This window comes from Lemur catta, chromosome 14, assembly GCF_020740605.2.
Source record: "Lemur catta isolate mLemCat1 chromosome 14, mLemCat1.pri, whole genome shotgun sequence".
Taxonomy (NCBI): domain Eukaryota; kingdom Metazoa; phylum Chordata; class Mammalia; order Primates; family Lemuridae; genus Lemur; species Lemur catta.
The window spans coordinates 31,955,697-31,980,077 of NC_059141.1; the positions used below are offsets into that span (position 1 = coordinate 31,955,697).

The window sequence follows — 24,381 nt, forward strand, 5'->3', positions numbered from 1 at the left end:
GTTTGTTGTAAATAAATATTTGAAAATGTGTCTATTCTAGGCTATTTTACAAACTCTTCCTTGTGTTAACTGAAATCACATGTGGACATGTCATAAAAAATAGAGAAAACTGGAGTTGTCATGACTGAAGGAGAGACAGTTGTATGGAACCTACCTGACCTGCCACACACATATCCTCTGGGGAACTTCTGAGGTAACTCAGGGCTCTAAGGAACACAGTGAAAAATCAGTGGACTAAAGAATTTCTTAGTCTGGAATGAGGTGGTTGTTCTGCAGCGATTTCTAGGGGAGAACAGGAGGAAAGGATTAGATTGTAAACCTGTTTATGGGAAGCATACTCTTTTATTCATTTCTATATTATTGATGACAAGCACAAGACCTGGCTCCTGGTAAGTGCTAATTAATATTTGTAGAATAAATGAATATTTAAAAAAATCTGCATCTGAGTGACCAAAAGTATCTAGAACCAAGGGAGCAAAGGAAAGTATTATAGCATATTGAGGAGAATGATACGGGTCTGATGTTGACTTGATGTCCTCATAATTGCCTGCCTAGGGAGGACCCTCTCACTAGTTGGTCCTGATGATGAATAAAATGCATAACATTAATGAATCTTCCAGCTCTGTGAAGCTTTACCCTTACAGATCATCAGATCTAGTTCATATTGCACCCTAGAAGTTGGTCTTCAAGACTCTGTCAAATCCTGGTTCTTAAATTTTAGAATGCATAAGATTCACCCGGGGAACTGCAGAAAAACATAGATTCATAGGTTATAACTCCAGCCACAATTTGAGAAACCCCGACTGCACTGGATGAAAGGTGTAGGAGATGAAAGGTAGCCGTTCCTTGAGGTGACAACTGTACTTCTAGATTTTGTGAATTCTAGGAAAATTAAGAACCTAGCACTAATCATGAGGGTAGCCCTAGAAGTACCTTTAGTCCCCTAACGGTACCTCAGAGTGGTAGCTTTCCACCTTGTAGGCTTTGGGCTCACACTCTGTGGTAGGAATTGCAGCGGTGGAGTCTGGGAAGATGACTCTAATTGCAGCTGTAGCCTGGATTGGCACTTTTGACACATTTCTATTCCAAGCTTGAAAAAGCCTCCAAAAGTATCAAGTTGTACTCAGGAGAAGTCAAAATAATGTGGAAAGAATGACAGAACAACTCTGTAATCATATTCTTACAGAGAAAGCCATATTAATAGCAGAATCTATTCAAATATATCAGCAGGACAGAATGAAAAATTAAATATCTTTGTGATTAAGATATTTTCCTAGTTGTTAAATATTATGACTGTAAAGACATGACCCATTAAATGGTAGTAACAACTTACATTTGTATACAATAAGTGTTTACAAAGAGCTATTTTAATCAATTATTCCACAAAGAAACATTGAGAGGTAGGTAAAGCAGATTTGACTTTAGATTATTAAGTATTTTCTTTAAAAACAAAGAAATATAATTTTAAATGTTTTTGGTTCTATAATAACTTCCAATGTTAGAAAGTTTTTTAATACTTTGGAAGGTGGTTAAAATAATATGTAGCAGACACAAAAATCTCTGAAGGTAGTTTTGAAAGAGAGATTCCCTCCTAGAGTGTTCTGAACAAACAGTGGCATAAATATAGGAGGTGTAAATTAGTACCATCAGGTTCTTTGAAATGGATCAGTTCTGCTCTTCTTGTTTCAACAAAGAACTGAGTAATCAGTCTTTTATAGCCAAAATATTTCTAGATTATTGCTGAAGTCTGTCATCTCCATTATCCCTCAATACTCTCACAAATAGCTGCATGTGAAACTGGCATGCAGGTTGTAGCAGACTGCAACTGTACTTTTGTCACACAATGGGAGTGTGTATGTGTGTGTGGATGTTCTGATGAGGACTGAATGAACCTTGCCCTTTGAAGAATGCCAACTAGACCGTTATCCTGCAGCTGGATAGAAACTGTCTGATACGATAAAAAGAAACTAAAGAATAAGCTGATGGCTCTGTGGGAACAGGGAAAAGGCAGGGAAAATTCATAGAGCAAGTTCCTTCTAAATAATTTTTGGTATTTGTATGAAATTTGGCCTTGATTGACACCTCTCTTCAATTCTTGTAATGAATACTCTATAGATGAACAGCTCTTAAAAAAATTTTTATGTTAAGGAGTCACTAGGAAACCAATTATTTTCCTCATCAAAAAATTGCATCATATGCTTTTACCATTAAAATTAAACAGAGATAAGATCAAGATGACTGACTAGATACAGATAGTATATGCCTCCTTGATAAAGAGGAATCAGAATAGTAAGTATTAAATAGATACCCACACTTCTAATAGATCATCTAGGAGAGAATGCTAGGATTCACTAGAGAAGTGACAGGAGGCACGAAAAGAAAAATTCTCCTCACAAAAGCAATTTCAAAGAATTGGAAGAAGTAACTGTTACACCAGATGCACAGTTATGAACAGAAGCACACAGGAAACATGAAAAACAAGGAAATATGACACCACCAAAGGACCATAACAATTGTCCAGCAACAGATCCCAATCAAAAAAAGCACTCCTTGAAATGCCAAAGAATTCAAATTACAGATTTTAAGGAAGCTCAGTGAGATGTAAAAGAAATCTGAAACCCAATATAAAGAAACCAGAAAATCAAATCAGGATATATCAATGAGAAATTTACTAAGGAGAGAGCTATTCCCCGCCAAAAAATTCCAAACAGAAATTATGGAACTGCAAAACCCATTAAAGGAAAAGCAAAATACGCTTGAAAGCTTTAATAACAGGCTAGACCAAGCAGAAGAACAAATATCAGAACTTGGGAAGACAGGTCTTTTGAAATGATCCAATCAGGCAAAATTAAAGGAAACAATGAATAAACAAAGCCTTGAGACATCTGGGACTATATAAAATGACCAAACTTACAAATTGTTGGTATTCCAAACTCCAAATTGTTAGAAAACTGATTTAAGGAAATAATTAGTGCAAACTTCCCAAGTCTAGCAAGACAGTTAGACATCCAGATACAGAAGGCCCAGCAATCCTGAGGCAAATACATTGCAGAAAGGACTTCACCATGGGATATTACATTCAGAATGTTTAAAGTCAAAAAAGAAAGAAAGAATTTTAAAACTAGCAAGAGAAAAGCATCTAGTAACCTGTAAAGAAAACCCTATGAGACTAAACAGCAGATTTCTTATCAGAAACCTTATAGACCAGAAGAGAATAGAATGGCATTTTCAAAGTGTTGAAAGAAAAAAAAAAAAAAACTTGTCAGTTAAGAATTTTATATCCTGCCAGAATAAGCTTCATAAATGAAGGAGAAATAAAGTCTTTCCCAGAGAAGGAAACACTAAAGGAATTCATAACCACTAGATCAGCCCTACAGGAAATGCTCAAAGGGTCCTTAAACATGGGAAAAAAGGTCAATGTTCACTGTCACAACCACACACAAAAATATAACTTGCAGGTCTTATAAAACAATCACACAAAGGAGGAAGAGAAAGAAATCAAAAGGCAACATCACAGAATTTTGTCAAACTACAAAAACAAGAAGAAAAATAAACAAAGAATTTATAAAAAACTAGAAAATGATTGACAATATGGCAGGAATAAAGCCTCACACATTGATATTAACCTTGAACATAAATTGGTTAAATGCTTCATTTAAAAGATTTAGATTGGCAGAATAGACACGAAAAGGTGTTACAACTACTGTTTACAAGAAACTCAGCTTACCTGTAAAGACACACATAAACTAAAAGTAAAGGAGCAGAAAAAGATATTTCACACATGGAAACCAAAAGTGAGCGGGAGTAGCTAGCTGTACTTACGTTAGATAAAACACTCTTTAAATAAAAAATAGTAAAAAAAAAAAAAAGACAAAGAAGGTCATTATATAATGATAAAGGGATCAATTCAGCAAGAGGATTTAACAATTATATATATATACACATACATACACACACACATACACATACATATGTGTATATATGCATATATACCCAACATCAGAGCTCCCAGATTCAAAACAGCACTAGACAGATCATCAAGATAGAAAATTAGCAAAGAAACATTGGACTAAAATTGGACTTTAGACCACATGGACCTAGACATTTACAGAATATTCTACCCAACAACTGCAGATTATACATTCTTTACACAGGCCTATGAAACATTCTTCAAGGTAGACCACATGTTAGGCCACAACAACAACTCTTAACAAATTTTAGGAAATTGAAATCATATCAGGTATTTTCCCAGACCACAGTGCAATAATGCTAGAATAATGTGTTTTTCAACACAAAGAGGAATTTCAGAAACTATGCAAATACATGGAAATTAAACAATCATCTAGAAAAACCTAAAGACTCCACCAAAAAACTCTTAGATTAGATAAATGAATTCAATACTGTTTCAGAATATGAAATCAATGTAAAGAAATCAGTAGCATTTCTATACACCAAGAACAAACCAACCAAGAATCAAGAGGGCAATCTCATTTATAATAACTGCAAAAAAAATAGTTACCTAGGAATATGTCTAACCAAGAAAGTGAAAAACAACAAAGAACAACAACAAAACACTGATGAAAGAAATTATAGATGATACAAACAAATGGAAAAACATCCCATGTTCCTGAATCAGAAGAATTAATATCATTAAAATAACCATACTGCCTAAAGCAATTTACAGGTTCAATGTAATTCCTATCAAAATAGCAACATCGTTTTTCACAGAACTTGAAAAATAATTCTAAAGTTAATATGGAGCCCCAAAAGAGCCTGAATAGCCAAATCAATCCTGAGCAAAAAGAACAAAGCCAGAGGCATCACATTGACTGACTTCAAATTATATACACAATAGTATCCAAAACAACATGGTATTGTTATAACAATAGACACATCAATCAATGGAACAGAATAGAGAACCTAGAAATAAAGCCACGTACTTACAGCCAACTTATCTTTGACAAAGTTGACAAGAACATACACAGGGGAAAAGACACCCTTTTCAATAAATGGTGCTGGGAAAACTCGATATCCATATGCAGAAGAATAAAACCAGACCCCTACCTCTCACCACATATAAAAAATCAACTCAAGATGGATTAAAGACTTGAAGATAAGACCTGGAACTATTAATATAAAAATACTATAAGAAAACCTAAAGAAAACTCTTCTGGACATTGATCTAAGCAATGAATTCATGACTAAGACCTCAAAAGCACAGGCAACAAAACCAAAAATAAACATATGGGACTTAATTGAACCATAGAGTTTCTGCACAGCAAAGGAAATGATCAACAGAGTAAACAGACCACCTACAGTATGGGAGAAAATATTTGCAAACTATACATTTGACAGGGGACTAGTATCCAGAATTTACAAGGAACTCAAATAACTCAACAACAATAAAAAAATTAACACCATTAAAAAGTGGGCTAAGGACATGAATAGACATTTTTCAAAAGAAGACATAGAAGTGGTCAAGAAGAATATGAAAAAATGTTCAACATCACTAATCATCAGAGAAATGCAAATCAAAACCCCAGTGAGAATGGCTTTTATCAAAAAGTCCCAAAACAACTAATGGTGGTGCAGATGTGGAGAGGTGGGAACAGTCATACACTGCTGGTGGTACTGCAAATTAGTACAACCTCTATGGAAAGCAATATGGAGACACTGCAAAGAACTAAATATAGAACTACCATTTGATCCAGAAATCCCACTACTGGGTATTTACCCAAAGGAAAAAAAGACATTTTGTAGTAAACACATCTGCACTAGAGTGTTTATAGCAGCACAATTCACAATTGCAAAGATGTGGAAACAACCCAAGTGCCCATCAATACATGTATGAATTAATAAAATGTGGTATATGTATACCGTGGAGTACTACTCAGCCACAAAAAGCAATAGTGAATTAATACCTCTTGTATTATCCTGGATGGAGCTGGAGCGCATTCTTCTAAGGGAAGTATCACAAGAATGGAAAAACAAGTGCCACGTGTACTCACCACTAAATTGGTACTAATTGATCAACACTTATGTGCACATATAGTAGTAACATTCATCGGATGTCAGGCAGGTGGGAGGGGAGTGGAGGGGATGGGTAAATTCACGCCTAATGGGTGCGGTGTGCAATGTCTGGGGAATGGGCACACTTGTAGCTCTGACTCGGGTGTGTGATGCAAAGGCAATATATGTAACCAAAGTGTTTGTACCCCTGTAATATTCTGAAATTAAAAAATAAAAAGGATGTCTATTAATCAGAGATAAACCAGCAGACATTTACTGAAACTCAAGTGATCTGTTGAATAAATTAAATTGATGGTCTTGCAGGTGTGGTTTAAGCTTTGTCTTGTATAGCCTTAGGCCTGTTAATGAGTTGTAATGGATATCTCTGAGAAGGGAGGTAGGGCAAGAAGAGGCATGTCTGACCTCCCTTCTCTTGGCCAGCAACTCAGCTTTGGTGTATTTCTGGGGTTTCCTTGGCCAAGAGCGGCTCCATTCAGTCATCTAAGTAGCTTAAGATTTTATTTAACTTACAGTTCTGTGAGGCTGACCTTCTCCCTCAGAGCTTGGAGCACCATCTATGCCTCTGCTCTGTCTACCTCTGGCAAATTATTCCTTCCTTTTCTCCATTTAAACTCATTCTACAAGGCTGCCTGTCAAAAATTCAATCTCCTCCATAAGATTGGCCTTGATAACCTTAGTCTGTATTAACAGGTCCCCCTCCCCATCATAAATACCACTCTTTGATGATATCTTGCTTCTTAGCACTGGTACTCTTTCTCCTACATCAACCCAAGGGTTACTCAATAGAGGTACCTTTTTGGGACTGTGGCCTCTCCTTTTCTTGTTTCCCACCCCACCTTTACCAAAATTAAGCCTTCTTTCTTTCATAGAATTAATCCAAATTCTTTCACAGAATTTGACAAAATCAATTTTTAGGCAGCCATAGAATGCAAAAGCTCTTATGAGCCATTGGGTTAAAAGTTATGTTCATAAATTAAAGCTTCATTTACTTCATCTAGCATAAAATTTCAACCCTTAAATCTCTTTCTTAGCAGATCTAATTGAATTCTACTACAGACTTTATAGTTCCTTAAGCTCGGCACTTTGGAGTTGATTTAGATGCTTACTTACATTGACATCGCTAATCCAGTTTGAAGCCAGTTTCTCCATAACTAGGCTGTAAACTTCATTTTAGGAGAAGGACCATGTGTTACATGTCCATCACTGAATCTCCAGCAACATTTTAGAATAAATAAATGTAGTCACTTGAACTCCAGTGTGAAGATTGTGTTCTCCAGTCATTCCAACCCTGGTTAATGAAATCTAAGCCTGCCTTCCTGGAAGCTAAGTGGCTGTTCTCCACATTTTGAGTCTTCTCAACTTGCCTTGGAATTTCTATTGCCCCTAGTCTGCCCCTTGTCATGGCATTTAATACATAATGGATGGTTTGTGTTATGGTGATTTGTGTTCACTTAGCATCTCCTTTTCAAGACTATTAATGCCTCAAAGGCAGGAATTACGTGTCAGTGGCCTTCTGCTTCCACTCTAGCCCTCAATGCTTAGCACATAGGTGGGTATATTTTCATTAATTTTATCAATTCATTTACCAAATCAAATGAGCACCTATCATGTTCCAGACACTGTTCTAAACAATGGAATATAGTTGTGAATAAACAGACATTCTAGCCCTCTTGAAACTTACATCATAGTGGGAAAGACAGACAATAACCAAAATGAATATGTAAACTACACAATATGCTAGAGACCACCTAGTGCTAAGAGGAGTAGTAAGGCAAGGAAGGAGTAGAGGCCATGTTGGCCAGGGTAGTGGTGGGGGTTGTCATGCAGTTTTATATAAGGCAGCCAGGGAAAGCTTCCCTAAGAAAGTAACATTTGGATGATAGCCTAAAAGAAGTGAGAGGATCATGCAGTTAACTGGAGGAATCCTGATTAGAGAGATCCCAAGGGCAATAGCTTCTGAGGTGGATGCATGCTCACTGCTATGCGAAACAGAAAGGCTAAAGTGGAGTGAGGGCTGAGAGTGTATAGAAGAGGTCAGAGAGGCCAGATCATGCAGATCCTTGTAGATTATTATGAAGACTTTAGGGTTCATCCTCCCATGAGAAGCCATGTGAGAGGCTTGTGCAGAGGAAAACACGTTCTGACTCTAACATACTTACTCTGGCTGCTGTGTGGAGAGAAGAGACTACGAAAGCAAAGTTAGAAAGACAACCGAGCACTGACCACTAGATTTCATGATGTGGACACGTTGGTGATCTCAGCAAGAGACATTTTTGCTGAGTGGTCAGAGAGAAAGTCTAATTGGAGTGGGAAATTGGAAGAGAAATTGGAGACTGAGTTTAGACAATTCTCACAGAATTTTCCTATTAAAAAAAGGAGAAAAATGAGAAAAATAAAGTGCAGAGATTAAAAAAAAGATAGGGGAAGTAGATTGTATGGTTATGAGAATTGTTGATGGAGGAAAGTGGAGAGTTGCTGGGGCTGTATCCCTGAGGAGGTGAGAAGGGGTGGGACCCAGTGTACTTACGGAGGTGCTGGCCTCGGCTAGAAGCATGGGAAGTTCTTTCCACAGTAATGGAGAGAAGGAAGCAATATGGGCAGACAGGCAGACAGGTGGGTAGAGGTGGTAGTGGGAGTTTGTGGAAGTTTATAATTGCTTCTATTTTCTCACTGGCATACAAATCAAAATCATTAACTGAGGGAGAAGATGAGGGAAAAGTGGCAGGAAGTTTGAGGAAAGAGAAGGAATAAAATAACCATCTAGAAGAGCGGGAAAATGAACTAATTGGGAGAAAACTAGTGTGAGTGCCAAGCAACTGAGGTCCCACCTGGAGTTAGTGGTCATGCATTTAAAGCATGGACAGTCAGCATGATTGCATGTTTTCCTCCAGTTCAAGCAGTTGTGTGGGAGTAGGTGGAGAGTTGGCTTGGACAAAGCTTGGGGTTTTGCCAAGCAACTATGTCAAACAATAGAGGGTAATAAAAATGAGGGAGAATGCAAGGGAACGATTATATTAACTAACCAACCATGACATTTAATCTTGGGAAGGAGGAACAGGGTGAGGCTACTGAGAATACAATAGGGTGAAACTATTGAGAATACAAAAGAATGAGGCTACTGAGAAGTGGGAAGAATCTATGGGTCATAGGTCCTGGTGGGGTTCAGAGGATTGACGGCCCTGGGGTGTTAGGGAGAATGAGGTGCAAAGATAGGTGGTGGAGTGGCTGAAAAAATGGAATGGGTGAAATTAGATTCTGGTGGGAAAGCAACTGCTTTGGTAATGACAACATCTAGGTTATGATTACGGAAGTGAGTTACTGAGGTTGATTTCATGGCGGACATGGTCATTGGAAGAGAGGAGGTCATGAAGTTCAAAGATCAGGAGATTGGAGAGACCATTTTTTAGTTAATGTTAAAATCATCAAGAATTTTAGAGAAAATGATAACAGGCCAGGAGCTAAAATCTCCAAGGAATGAGAAGGACTGCCCCAGGGATCTTTAGAAGACTGAAACAAGGATGGAGGGAGAATGGTATACTCTGATGACAAGACAATCAAAGCCAGTCATCTTAGGGAGGAAGAAAAGAAAATGGTTCGAAGTAGCATTAAAGAGCAAGAAAAGCACCTACTTATCCATCTTCAGATGCAGTGTACAAGATGTAGGAGAGGGTGGCATTTAGGACTGTGGGGGAAACAGTATCCTGACGGGAGAGCCAGGTTTCAGGTAAGACATGGAGGTGAATGGAATCCTCACAGAAAAGGTTGCAAATAGAAGAGATTTTGCTGCTCTGTCTTGGACGAGTCTGAGAGCTGATTTTCATTTTGGTTACAGGAGATGGGGAGAGGTAGGAGATGAGGTCAGAATAGGCAATGGGGGTTACAGCACAGCATCTTGAAGACATGAGTAACTTGCCTCTTTTTGGAGTGTCCCTAAAGTTCTTCATCTTGCAGCAAATCATTTGATTCTTTTCTGATCAAAGGCTCTTACTCTCTGTTCAGTACACGGTAGCCATTAGAAACAAGCATGCAGGATTCAAGATCCAAAGACTCTACAGTGAGTAGGGGAAGGTAGGAGTTGGTTCAGGTTGCATACATGTTCCAGATGCAACCCTCATTTACCATAATTTTCTCTGTAAAAAATGTCCTTAAAATAATGACAAGAATTGAAATTTTTGGAGAATGCTGCTTAAAAAAATGTATCATGTATTACAAACCAAGCTAAGGAAAAATAGACTTCTGGAAAACCTGTGACAGAGTTATAGTAAAGCCAGATAAGATTGACCTGCCTTCAAATCTGCTATTTGTTGTGAAAAGCAGTAACAAATGCTTTTATAACATTTTCCCAAGAATGGAGACGATCTTGTGAGAATGGATTGCAGATAGTTCCAGAGGACTACTGAATAGCACAATCTGGGACTGTTCTGCAATGTCTTCCTATTTTATCCTGCATAGTCAGGGGACTGGAAGAGACAATGTTGGCATTTGGGTCTCTCCATCTCCCTCTGTTTGCCCTGTCCTTTCATTTGTTCTCTCTGCATGGGTGTCTCCTTCAGCGTCCTTTGGTGGGCATTTGTTCCTATTCAACTTAGACCTAAGTTACCTGAGCAACGTTCCTCACTTCCATCAACAGCGCCCTCTACTGTTAAATTTATATATGTCCTCAGTAGAGTCAAGTTGGGGAAATCTAGGTTATTCAGGCCCAATTTCCCTAAGTACTAAGTTTGACAGTTGATATTCTGGCATTTCACTTTGCCATTTCTTATTTTATTTTTATTGTGAAGGTACATCCTCAGTCTTGCAAACATGTTTTGGCTTGTGATTATCTTTCACTTTTTTTAGAGCAATTTTTTGTGAAACCATGGATAAGTCAAAAATTTGTGTTATTTTGACCTCAAAATATCAACCGAGTGTTTGGGAAGGATGTGGCTAATGAATACACAGTACGTCAATGGTTTGAAAATTTCCATTCTGGTGATTTTAATTTGGAAAATGAGCCATGTGGGCGACCTGAGACCAAGGTGGATAATGATGAGCTGAAAGCTGTAGTGGAAGCGAATCCGTCTCAACCTAGGCGTGAATTAACAGCAAGGTTTGATGTTATTATTCCAGCAATATTGGACCATTTGAAACAACTGGGGAAGGTAAAGAAGCTGGGTAGATGGGTTCCACATGAATTAGATGCACATCAAAAGAGAAATTGTCTTGAAGTTTGCCTTTTTTTGCTGTCATGACATAAAGGTGAACCATTTCTACACCATATTGTTACATGTGAAGGAAAATGGAGTCTTCTTGACAATCACAAGCATTCAGCCCAGATAAAGATGGAAGGATAAAGATGAAGTGCTGAAACACAGTCCAAAACTGAATATTCATCACAAAAAGATAATGGTGTCTGTTTGGTGGTCTAGACCTGGTTTTATCCACTACAGCTTCATGAAACCTGATCAATCAATTACAGCAATGTCTACTTCAACCAATTGGATGAAATGATGAGGATGCTTGTGATTAAGCAGCCAAGATTGGTCAATAGAGATGGGCAATCCTCTTGCAAGACCATATGTATCACAAAAAACAACACTGCTCAAACTACAGAGGCTGTTCTTGGAAGCTCTCTGTCATCTGCCATATTCACCAGACCTTGCACTCACTGACTATGACTTCTTCCAGGCCTGGGACCACTTCTTGCAAGGAAAAATACTCTATTCTCAACAAGCTGTGGAAAACGCCTTTTGTGATGAAATCGCTCTCTAGGCTTCTTCGCCGCTGACATAAACAAGCTACCGTTAAGATGGCAATCCTGTGTCAATAGTTTAGGCCCATACTTTCATTAATTGTACTGCTTCTTGTTTATGATATAGTAACCTACACCTTTAATTCAAAATCGGACATTTCATGTTATATTTAATGACCTAATAGATACGCAGCCCTGCACAGGACCACAATTCTAGCTGCCCACAGCAAATTTTCCTGTGCTCTGATCTGAGGTTGCTTCTCCTGACTCTGTTCAGGATGACTCCCTTGTTTCCTAGGCCACTGTGCCACCTTCTCCCCAGCTGATCTTGGGATCTGTGTGTGCTCTATCTGACACAAATGTTGCAGGTGAAGTGCTGAAAGCTTTCCCTTCATGGTCTCTTCATGTTCTTCCCCAATGGGGAGACAAATGGGACAAGTACATAAATGAAGCCCAAACCAGGACCCGTCCATATCTCACTTCAAACTGGCAGCATTTGACCTAAAGTTTGCTGGAAGGACATTCTGTTTGACCTTGGAGTAGATCTGCGGTTGTGATCACAGACTAGTCTTTCTGCACATCCTTCAGCCCAAAGGATCGATCAGTCCTTCTTAGGAATGTGAAAAAATGAACTGGGAGTATCACGGTGGTGGTAGTGATTCATTCATTTTGCATGGCTTCTCAGAGGTGAACACTGTTCAAGGCAGAGAATTTTTCTTGGAAATTCCAACTGTTAATGGAAGAAATAGTCAAAACCATGGGGAGGTTAACAAAAGACAGACCATCCTCATTTTTAATATATACTTTGAGAGGGAGATTCTTTGCATCCTAGTGTTTCTCAATAAAGAAAAGTTATACTTCTCTCACTTTACATAGAAGAAATTAGAATAAATTTGGCAGAATAAGCAAAATTTATTTAATTTTAATTTAGCCCCATTTTTAAAGGAAAGACAGGTACAGAAAATAGTTCTGAATACTTAGAAATATAAGAGAATTTTTGCCTCCAAGATGTTTCTGAATGGTGCTGAAAACGTTTGATTGAATGCTCTTCATTGGTTCCCAATGAAGTTTTAATTCCTATGCCCTTTTATTAATTTGCTTTTCTGGGTTGTATCACTGCTGTGCGGTGCATACCCTAGAATGTATTTACCATGAACCAAGCACAAACCACAAATGGGTAATTCCATCACACTTAGCATTCTTCGGGCTAATGCAAAATTTTTATTACTTTTTGAAAGTACTGTGTGACTTTTCTTCTTCCAGACATTACTTCAGCTGGCTTCCACCTGGAGGTCAAGGGTTGTACTGGCTGGCTCCTAAGGCTTGTGATATTTTTGGGGAACTAATAAAAATAGCTAATATTTATTGAGCCCTAACTACACGCCAGGGAGGATGACAAGTACTTTATGTGCATTGTAGTATTTAATCCTGACAACTACTTTATGGGGAAGTTATTATTAATGTCATCTTTGTTTTTATAGTGTAGAACACTGAAGCTTGGGAATATTACTCAGCTCACTCAAAGTCACATGGTTAATAAGGGGGCAGATCTGTGATTCAAACCCACATATACTGCACTCCAGCCCCTTATCTGCGTTCTGTCCTGCCATTATGTGGTCTGCCATGTTTATCTGAGGTTACCTTTAACAGAGTTTGAGATGAGTGGGTTTGGGAGGCAAAACAGCTATGCCAGAGAAACCCTTACTTAATATTAGGACATATATCAAAAAGAAATCTCACCTTTAAGTTTTAAAGTGGCAGCTTCTAGATTTCCACCTTTACTGAGGAAAAGTCATATATAATTAAATGCCAGGGGAGGTTATAAAGATCAAAGATGAATGCAGTTTCTTCCTTGTACAATAGTAAATAATAAATAATAGTGGTGATGAAAGACATTTGTTTCCAGTTCCTGAATTTAGTAGGAATATCCCTAATGTTTCCCTTGCATTAAGCACAATGTTAGTTTAGGGGCTGAGATTTTTTAAAATCATATTGAGGAATGACCCCCTTTTCCCCTCTTTTTTATTATTATTTTTAATAAAGAATGGTTATTGAATTTGTCAAATGCCTTTCAGTGTCTAAAGAGATGATATAACCCATTAGTATAATCTATTAAAAACCCTTTATTAGTGTGATCTCTTTTTTTATTGATACATAATAATTGTACATATTCATGGATTACATGTTACATCTTGAAACAAACACACAACATACAATGATCAAATCAGGGTAACTGGGACAAAATTCACCTGAAAAATTCATCATTGCTTTATGTTGGGAGCATTTGAAAACTTCTAGCTATTCTGAAATACAATAAACTATCTAATAAATTAAATTAATAGATTTCATCATAGTGAACTATTTCCACATTGCTGAAATAAAGACCACTTGGAATGATGTATTATTCCTTCAATATGCTGCTGAATTTGATTTGCCAATATTTTATTTAGAACTTTCTAGCAATATTCATTAGTGAGTTTGGTGTACTTGTGTGTGTGTGTGTGTGTGTGTGTGTGTGTGTGGGTGGGTGTGTAGGTATGTATGTATGTAGAAATGGGCAGTTGGGGAGAGAGAGAGAAAGAGAGAATTTCAGTACTGATGTTACATTGGTTTCAGAAAAAGAATATGAAAGTTTTCCCACTTTGCGCTCTGGAATAAATTAAAAAATGTTGGAATATTCTGCTCTTTAAGATTGTTTTACCTGATGAGATGTCTGGCCCTGGTGTATTTTGAGAGACAGAAGGTAGTGCATGTCTCTTTTCCTACTTGCTCTATAGATATCTATCAATTTCCTAAATTATATTTTAAATTATACTTAAATGATAATTTGTCTAGAAAATTACCCATTTTATATTTTCCTAGAGAACTACTCATTTTGGCCAGATTTGCACATTTATTTGCATGAAGTTCAGCAAAGTAGCCTCTTCTGATTGTTTTAATTTATTATTTCTGTGTTTATTTTCTTCTTATTTCATATTGTGCATATTAAACACTCCCTTCCCCCATACTCACATTTTGTGGATTAGATTAGTTGATGGCTTATTTATTTTATTATTATAATTTTTTCTATTTTTCTAAAATAATTAGCTTATGTACTTATTTCTTCTTTATTCTGGTTTTCTAATTTATAGATTTATGAGTTTATCTTTATTAATTTCCTCTGCTTTCCTTGGATTTATTATCATTTTCTAAACTTTGAGATAGAGGCTTAATTTTATTTAATTTTTTACTAGTTTTATATTTTGGAAATTTGGGGATTTGGGCCTAATGTATATATAGTCAATTTTGTAACTCTTCTAAAAACTCTTGAAAATAAATAATGTTCTCTAATTTTAGGATACATATATATATATATAAAATCAACAGTATTGGTTGTTGTTTAGATCTTATGTACTCTTACTTTTTATACACTTATTTTTTTATGGACTGAAAGAGGTGAATTAATGTCTCTCATATCTATCAAATTCCTATTACTCATCATATTTCCTGTATTCTTGAGTGTTCTTGCAATACTATTTTATCTATAGATATTTGCAATTATTATATGTTAATAATGAATTATACTTTTTAGCATTATGAAGTATCCTTTTTGTATCTCATTTAATATTTTTTGACCTGAATTCCACCAGGTCTGATATTAAGCTAATGATTCCTACTTTCTTTTTGTTTACATTTTCTTGGTATTACTTTGTCCGTATATTTATTTTCAATCTACCTGATTCATTTTGTTTTAGGCAGAACTTCTACTCAGCTTAGAATTGTGTAATCTTCAAAAATGTCAACTTTGGTTTTACTTTTCATATTTTAATCTTCTAGGGACACTTATTAATAATTGTGTCTCTTATACTGTGGCCTCTAACATCATTCTCTTTTCTTTGCTCTTCTTTGCTCCCTTCCTCTCCTCTGTCTACAAACACCATGGTAGAAATGCCATATGGCCACCATTGTTGTTTGGTTTCCAACAGTCATTTCCATCCCCTTTTGATTTTTGTGTAACTCTTGCTAAGGGGTTAAAAAAAAAAAATCTCTCTCTCCCTCTCTCAGTAGCTGCAAATTGTTTTTGTAATGAGACGATCATGGCAGTAGATGAGAACTCTCTGACCTTTCCAGCAGTTGCTTCAATTTAAATAAAAACTTTAAGAAAATACATAACCCACGTACAATTTCAATTTGCTTTATTCTTTTGATCCTTGTTTTTATTGTTAAATGATGGGCACTGTTCTTCTTTTCCTTATATACTAATTACTTGCTTCAAAGAATAAGAATCATCAAGGTGGTCCCGAGAACAAATTGTGATGTAGGAGTGAGTTGTGGTGTACACACTCTGTACCCTGCCTCTACCCCTCAACTCCCAGGAACTACCCTCCACCCCAGTGGGCACCTAAGTAACCATTCTCTGCATTCTATCACTATGAGGATGATGAAGAAGACCTAGATATTGGAAACAAACAAAATCCTGACTTTGCCATGTATAAGATGTATGACCTCAGTCAAGTTACTTGACTTCTCTGAACATCAATAATACTGAATTCCTAGGGTGAGTCTGAGCATTAAGGAGACAATGTGTTTAAACAGTCTGGCATTTGGGTGCTATACAAACGTTTATTTGGCACAGAATATAGTAATAAGTTGGCAGTGGATGGGGATGAAATAGTGAAAGGATAGTTCACAGAGGAATAGGATATCCCACACTCTGTACTATAGATTCACAGGTATAATAGGTGTGCTCTCTTGTACTCTAACAATTCTACTGAGAATATGCCCTGGGTCACTGCTGTTGCTTTGTCTGTGTCCCAGAATAAACACACATGGAATAGACCTGAATCAAACCAACAGCTTAAAGCTAAACTTAGTCAAAGTATCGCCCGAAGCAGAGCTGCCAGCCACTCTTACTCTAAATTAGCCCATCTATAGATTACCTGCAGACCCATGTGCATGAGAATAAGTGTTGTTTTAAGCCCCTAAATTTTGGGGTTGTTTGTAGCTCACAAATCTTATAGGAAACTGGCCCTGAATTAAACGGGGTCCACAAAAGACATGACTCTTGGCACAAAAGAGAGTCAGAGCTAAAATTTCCTTTCCCTCCTCAATTCCAGGAGACTTTAGAGAAGGCTCTTGTGATAGAGGCAGAAAATAAGATGGCAAAGAACAAGAAAGTCATCCATGGGAATTTGTAGACTGGCTCTCATATGGATGTGAATCTTGGGTTCATATATCACAAGGAATGTACCTGCCAGGAAACACTGAGCAAGGAATTTGAGTTGAGGTTGTTACCGGCTGCTAACACCCAAGATGTCTGGCAGAAGCAGTGGTAAAGACTCTCTGAAGGAGGAATACTCAATGGTAGGCCTCAGGGAACCCTCAAAAATAATTGTTTTTCAAAAGCAATGAGTAGCCTGCAGGTAAATTTAACAGGTATACAAGGAAACAAGGCTACATGGCTAATAAGCAACAAACATCAGGAAAAGAGTCTTACTTCAGGCATTGGAATTTTAGAGACAACTTGAAAAATAACTATGCTTACTAGGTTTAAAAAATTAATTGGGGTGGAAAATATCTGTAGGGAACAGGCCGTTAATAAAAACCACAGAGCAAATCTGGAAAAAAAAATAGAACTTATAGATATGGTAAATAAAAGAACTAATATTAAAACTTAGGTTATGGCACAGATTGGACATAACAGAATAGAGAATTAGTAAATTAGAGGACAGAGAAGAAGAAATTACCTGGAATATAGCATGAAAATATAGCAAAGAGTTAAAATATATGGCGAATACTTTCAAAAGGACTAATGCATGTTTGATTAGAGAAAATTAAGGCAAAGACAAACTTAAGAGATTATGACTGAGAATTTTCCAGAGCCATTGACACCCAACCATTCATAGATGGTTGTCTATGCTAGCAAGATAAATTTTTTAAAATCTATATTTAGACATCACAATGACAGTACAGAAATACAAAAGCAAGGAGAAAAATCTTACAGGAATCCAGAGAAAAGTCATCTTATCTTCAAAGGGTTTTTTTTTTTTTTTTGAAACAGAGTCTCATTCTGTTGCCCGGGCTAGAGTGAGTGCCATGGCATCAGCCTAGCTCACAGCAACCTCAAACTCCTGGGCTCAGACGATCCTACTGCCTCAGCCTCCCAGGCAGCTGGGACTACAGGCATGCGCCACCAAGCCCGGCTAATTTTTTCTATATATATTTTTAGTTGTCCAGATAATTTCTTTCTGTGTTTAGTAGAGACGGGGTCTCGCTCAGGCTGGTCTCAAACTCCTGACCTCGAGCGATCCACCCGCCTCGGCCTCCCAGAGTGCTAGGATTACAGGCGTGAGCCACTGCGCCCGGCCTACTTCCTTAAAATAAATCCCTCTCTATAAATACACACATATCTATGGGTTCTGTGTGTCTGGAGAACCTGACTGACACAGAGGTCACACCACATCTTTTCCTAAAAGTGGAAAAGACTTTTAAGTGAAAGTCATTCAAATAAGTTTCTCAGGCATCAGTTTACCAGGGATGAGAGCCAGCAGGTGGTAGCTGATGCATGATTAGACCTGCCTCATGAAACGGAGACACAGTAGAATAGCTTCCTTTGGAGCAGAACTGAAAACCAAATTTACCAGAGGTAAATTGACACTTATATGAGTAATGGTAAAGTACTCAAACGCTTTTTCCCAGATTTTTTCCCCATAGCTAAGTGCACACTCCTTGAAGCATATTTAGTAGCCTTTAGTAGCCCTGCACAGCTTCAAATATATTCATTATTTACTACATATATTTATTCATTTATGAAATATTTATTGCATAGGGCAAGGATTGACTCTGTCCTGTTACCACTGTATTACCAGTATATGATACGGTGCCTGGGATGTGGCAAGCACTAGAGTATTTCTTGAATGAATGATGTATAAATTGACCATTTGTGTGTCATTTGCATAAATAAGTAAACCAGAACATCTGCAGATGGTTTTCAGCTTCCTAATCTGCTCCAAGCAAACTCCTGGCCTAGATATTTGCAATGAACTGCCTAATTTCTTGATCTCACATTAGAAACCCTTCAAATGAAAGGCATTTGACTCCTATCTGCAGGTTAATCCTGACTCTAGGTTTGGGACCGGCACTGTTCTCGAAAGGCAGAATTTAAGATGTTTTAACTCAGAGCTTTCAGTACTCATAGGGCATCACTGACTCCTGGGCGTGCTCTGACCTTGGGCTTCTGTGTGTGCAGCTAGGCACTCGAATATCACTTGGTTAGAACATGCTCCTACTTTTTAGTCCAGATGATTAAGGCTATGATAGATTCTTCCACTCTAAAAGCCAGTGTGGTGCAGTATTATAGTCATGGGCTTTGGACTGCCTTGCACCTGGGTTCAAATTTTAGTCCTGCTTGTTATTATCTTGAGCCCTTTTCCCTTCATTTGAAGAAATAAACATGATAATGCCTCCTTGTACAGTTCTAAGTATTAAGTGATGATGGAAGCTCTACCACTGAAAAGCACAGAGGGGTAACTTAATGTTGATTCTTTCTTCCTCATTCTGAGATTTAGGTCTATCTTGATTTTTCTCGTGCCAGTTTACCTCTGTGGGCAAACATTTTTCCATCTGTACAAGAAAAGATTGAAACTGGATATTATTTTATAAGCTACATTTTATGAAACAGTACATGTTTATTCAACAACTTACTCACAAACACTTTCTGAGTGCTAAATTTGTGCCAGACACTTGCTTGCACTGAGAATCCAATGGTGAACAAGGAAGAAAAAATTCATGTTTACGTGGAGCATACTTAACATGCAGAAAATTAAAGTAGACATCACTAAAATGTGATAGAGTGGGCAGATAGCTGGTTTAAATGTGATGTTCAGGAAAGTGTCTCTGAAAAGGTGCCATTGAACCTGAGATTCTAGTAATAAGAAGGAGGCAGTCATGTTGTGATTGGAAGAAAGAGAATCTGAGACACAGGGACTGCTCATTCAGAAATCCTAAGATATGTTGGTGTGGTTGAAAGAAGACCAGTGTGGATCAAACACAGTGATTGAGGGAAGAGCCCTTAATGTGTTTTTGTGAAATGCGAATCTTCAAGGGGATGATTTAGTTTGCAACATTTCCCAAGCTTATTGGACCATAGAACTGTTTTTGCATGATTAACATCACTCGGCAAATAATATTCCAACATCTGCTTCTGATTTATTTCTTCTTTTAGACTTTCCTGCCCTTGACCCAGCTGCAGTTCTGACCGAACATCTATTTGGAGGGAAGTCATGGCATGCTAGGCATTGAACAGATTTTTTTTCTTTCTATGGAAAGGTGGTAGCCCCAGTTTTGGTATCTGATTGTTCTGCGGCTGTGGTTATGGTCCAGTCAGAAATCATTACAGGTTCCTTCTGCAAATGCAACGGCAAATCATTCCTTTCTTCAGAGTGGCAGCAGCCCCATGGGGCTTTCTTTCCAGCTGGAGACTGTGGACCTATTGTGCTTAATTTCAAGGATGGGCTGGGGGAGGGCCATGAGTTGGGAGAGATTCACTTGAATCTCTGACTGTGTTAATGTACTTGCTTCCCAATCTCAACCCCATGCAATTGTCCAGACTCATATTCATAGCAGGGATCTCTTCTTACATGGATTGTTTTTTTGGCTCTATAATAGCAGTGATCTTTGGTTACAATTGTTATGATAGTTCTCAGAAATTTTTTTTCCAGGATTTCAAGTCTAGATTCTGAGTGTCTCTCACACTTATAAGAAAGCATTTATCAGGAAACACAAGACTTTATGAGGATAGGACATGTTGTTTTGCTCTCTGAATCACCATGACTGTATTGCATTAGAATACCCTGAAGATATTTGCGGAAAATAAAAGAGACCACTTCATCTATGTGAGTCATGCATATACAGACTTCATTTCACTTTTCCCATAAACTTAAATTCAAGCTAAGGGCCCAATTTCATGTTGTTGTGCTTGGCTGGAGGTTTCATGCTACATACAAATTCGTGCAAACCATATCAAAAATATAATCTTCAATTTCAATCAATCTAAGTATGATGTTTATCTTTACACACCTGAGTTGTTAGGACCAGGTGTGGGGGCTTACTTACTCTTTCATATCACCTCCTCTCAGATTTGCCCCTTTCCTCCAGCTGACTCGGACCTTTTTGCATCCTAACGCTACCATCATTCATAGTCCCATTCAATTTGGCTTTTTTGTTTCTTACACATTTTGGTATTCGAGTTCTCTCTAACTGCTTTTAAATTATTGGGGTAAAAAAGTCTAAAACAGGGTAGCACTGAGGACAGATCCCAGCAATAGTTCTTCCTAACTCTCCTACTATCTGTAGGACAGATATTTCCTTTCCCAGTTTTCTTGAACTCCAAATGTGTGTAGGAAGAAATAAAGAAAATAAACCCTCTGTACAACCAGGAAGGAGAAAGGAAACAAGTATTTGTTGAGTGCCTGCTGCATCCCAGGAGACTACTGGGCTAGATGCTTTATTTTAATTATATATTATCTCACTTAATCTTCGTTACAACCCAAAGACAAAGGTGTTAATGTGGCTGCTTTATAGGTAGGAAAATTGGGGCTATGGGAAATGCAATAATTTTCCAAAGTGAGGGAGCTAGAATTCAAACCTAGTGCCACACTGGTCCTCTTTTTTTTTTTTTTAAATCTCTTTAGCTCCTTTGGTTTTCTCCCTTCAACCTTCATTGTACCTAACTCTTCTGAGAGTGTCATCTGCTCCTCAGCTCAGCAGGAGTGGTGAGATGAGATACAATCAGGTAGCTCGCACTTGTTCTGCTAAGATGTCCCTTGTGGCCACACCAGAATTCCACACAGCTGCCACTGCTCCCACTGCAAGGCTCTGTTTACTAGGACCCAGACGAGACTCATGTCTGTCATGATATTCCATGAGGCAGAGTTTACACTTGCTTCTCCTCTTCCAAGCAGCTTTTCTTCCTCTTCTTCCTCCTCCTCCTCCCCCTCCTTCCCTTTCTTCTCTTCTCCTCAGCTTCCTCTTGCCCCTCCAACTCTTCCTCATCATCCTCCTCCTCTTTCTTCTATTCTCATTCTCCTCTTCCTCCTCCTCTTCCTGTTTTTCTTCCCATTCTTTTACTTCCCTTTATGTAGCCTGGGGCACTGCTTGTTCATCTATTCAACATGTATTTCTGAGGTTCTCATATGCATCAGGCTTTGAGCTTGGTGTGAGAGTTATGATGGTGAATGAGATCCGAATCCTGCCCTGATGAATTTTTCACACTTGTGGGGAGAGAAACCAGTAAGTTGATGATTAGGATGTAGTGCAATAAGGACTATAATAGGTGTAAGAGAAGATGCTATTAAGCACACACAGTGGCTCTTCAGGTCCAGTGTTGAGGGGTGGGGGAAGTTAGGGAAGCCTTCACAGAGGATCTGGTACTTCATACTTACTGTTAGTTCTAAAGATGTGGCTTCCTCCCTTCCACTCATCTCAACTTTGATTCCTTCAACCCGATAAGGCTCTTGAAATCTAACTTCTCTGTTTCCTCTAATCCAGCTGCAAATTCTTCATTTTCTCTCAAATGAGTCAAATTTTGGAGACGCATCCCTCTGTCCATGCCACCTTCTCTTCGAAATAGCACCCAGCTTGGATTACTGCAAACAGAGCTGGTTCTGACTTGTCCTCCCACCTCTAAAACCATAACGTGAGCAATAGAACCACAACAAGAAATTCCAATCAAGAACTCTCTCCTAGATGACAAGACATCAAACTTAACGTTGCTGTCAATTTAAATGTGTGTGCCCTGTTTCATAAGCAGGCGATTATGTAAGTCGTGTTGCTGACAGAGCAGTGCTGAGGCATGACTCTGGCAATTGGCCTCCCTTGTTTGGTTCCAAGTTTCAGTTTCCTGACAAGTCTTGTTTTGTAGACCACCTTGTACCAATGAGCAGAGCAGAGAGCCCGGGTGAGCAGAAAGCTTGCAGACACAGGAAAACATAACTTATCTTGAAGGCACTGTCAGTTTTTTTTTTTCAGACATCTAGTCCCTTTTTCTTTTCTGAAACTAAATTAAAACCTATTTGTCACTGGAGAGTTGACCACTAGACAGATTGGAATTCTGGCCGAATTTGTGGAGGGTAAGGCTTGATCACTTGCACACGGGAATGATGAGTATCTGTTTTAGCTTCTTAGGGACATGAATAAAGCTAATTATCTTACTTGGTACAGGACCCACTTCCACTTTACATAAAGAAAACCTCTAAGATTGGCCTTCCTAGGAAGGAAAATGGGAAACAGTCCCTGAAAAGTGCCAAGCCGAGACCCACACTTAGTATATCCTCCACCCAGAGCCAGTCCTGCCTCAGCCACCAGCACCAAGGCTACCAAGGCTCCAATTTACTTTCAGCCTCTTGGGCAGCTTCACTAACTCTGACCTCAATTTCTTCATCTGTGAAATGGGAACAATAACGTCTATCTTGCAAGATTGTTTTAAAATTTAAATAATTTCAGGGAATACATTAGGTGGACGATAGACATTCCATTTATCACTCATGAAATATTTATTGAGCATCTAGTGTAAGCCAGGCACGGTGCTAAGGGATGGAATCTTTGCACTTAAGGTGATTATAGTTAATGTAGTGGAGGAGACAAAAATTTTTACAGATAAGCACATGAAGAATGCAATAGGTACAATAAAAATTAAGAAAATAAACAGGGTACTGTTACTTCCTGCCACTTCTCAACCTTAGGTTCACTACTAAACTGAAAATGAGGTAGAAGTTGGACTCTCACTGAATATAGTACGGAGCAAGTAACAGAAATTTTGGCATTCATTTCTTAGCAGCAAATTGGAGCCATTACACAATGGGTTTTATGATATGTGCTAGAAAAGTTAAAAGAGGTGTCCAGCAGATGGTAAATTGTTTTGCTCTCAGTCTAATCCAAGCCAAACATAACAGCTAGCTAATTTCAGCAACAACCAACCAACAAACATATTAATAAAAGAATTAAACAATAAGATGTTTCTAACGTTACAGAAAATAATTATGGTGACTCTTATTTCAAAATCAGACAATAATAATGAGAATAACTGATATTCATTAAGTTCTTTTCATGTCCCAGTTACATGCTAAATGCTTTTCTTCATGTTCTTATTTATTCTTCACAATTCTTTGATATGTGGTTTAATATTCAGATTTTACAGATGAAAGAACTGAGTTAAAGAATAACTTGCTAATGGTCACACTGTGCAAAAGAGGCAGAGTTGGGTCTTAAGTAAAGATCATTATCACTGAAAAACCCCGTGTGTCAACCACCACACCATAAGCACTTTTCTAAAAATAAAATTACTTGTGAATCAATTTCAGAAAAAAATTAAATTCTCATGCTATCTATGAATAAATTCCAGGTGGGTAAAATAGCTCAATATAAAATGCAAAACCACATGAAATGATAAAATATCGGAGAAGTATTTTCATACAAATCCTTGGGAGTGAAGAAACCCTTTATAAGTGTGGCATGCATACCATAAATCATAAAGAAAAGTAATGACTGATGAAACGGATTAAAAATGTTAGCTGAGAAGAAATTTACAATTTAGATAACAAAGGGTTAACATCTATTACATATAAAGAAACACAGACACTCAT

At 37.8% G+C, this 24,381-nt stretch overlaps 1 long non-coding RNA gene across 1 annotated transcript in view; it reads left to right on the top strand.

Annotated features, from left to right (window-relative positions):
• Window positions 1-89: 89 nt before the first annotated feature.
• The window catches only part of LOC123650032, a 73,145-nt gene continuing 48,853 nt past the window's right edge, over window positions 90-24,381 (top strand). The window contains exon 1 of the long non-coding RNA XR_006739233.1: window positions 90-193. This is a non-coding gene — a long non-coding RNA (uncharacterized LOC123650032). The remainder of the gene's footprint in view (window positions 194-24,381) is intronic.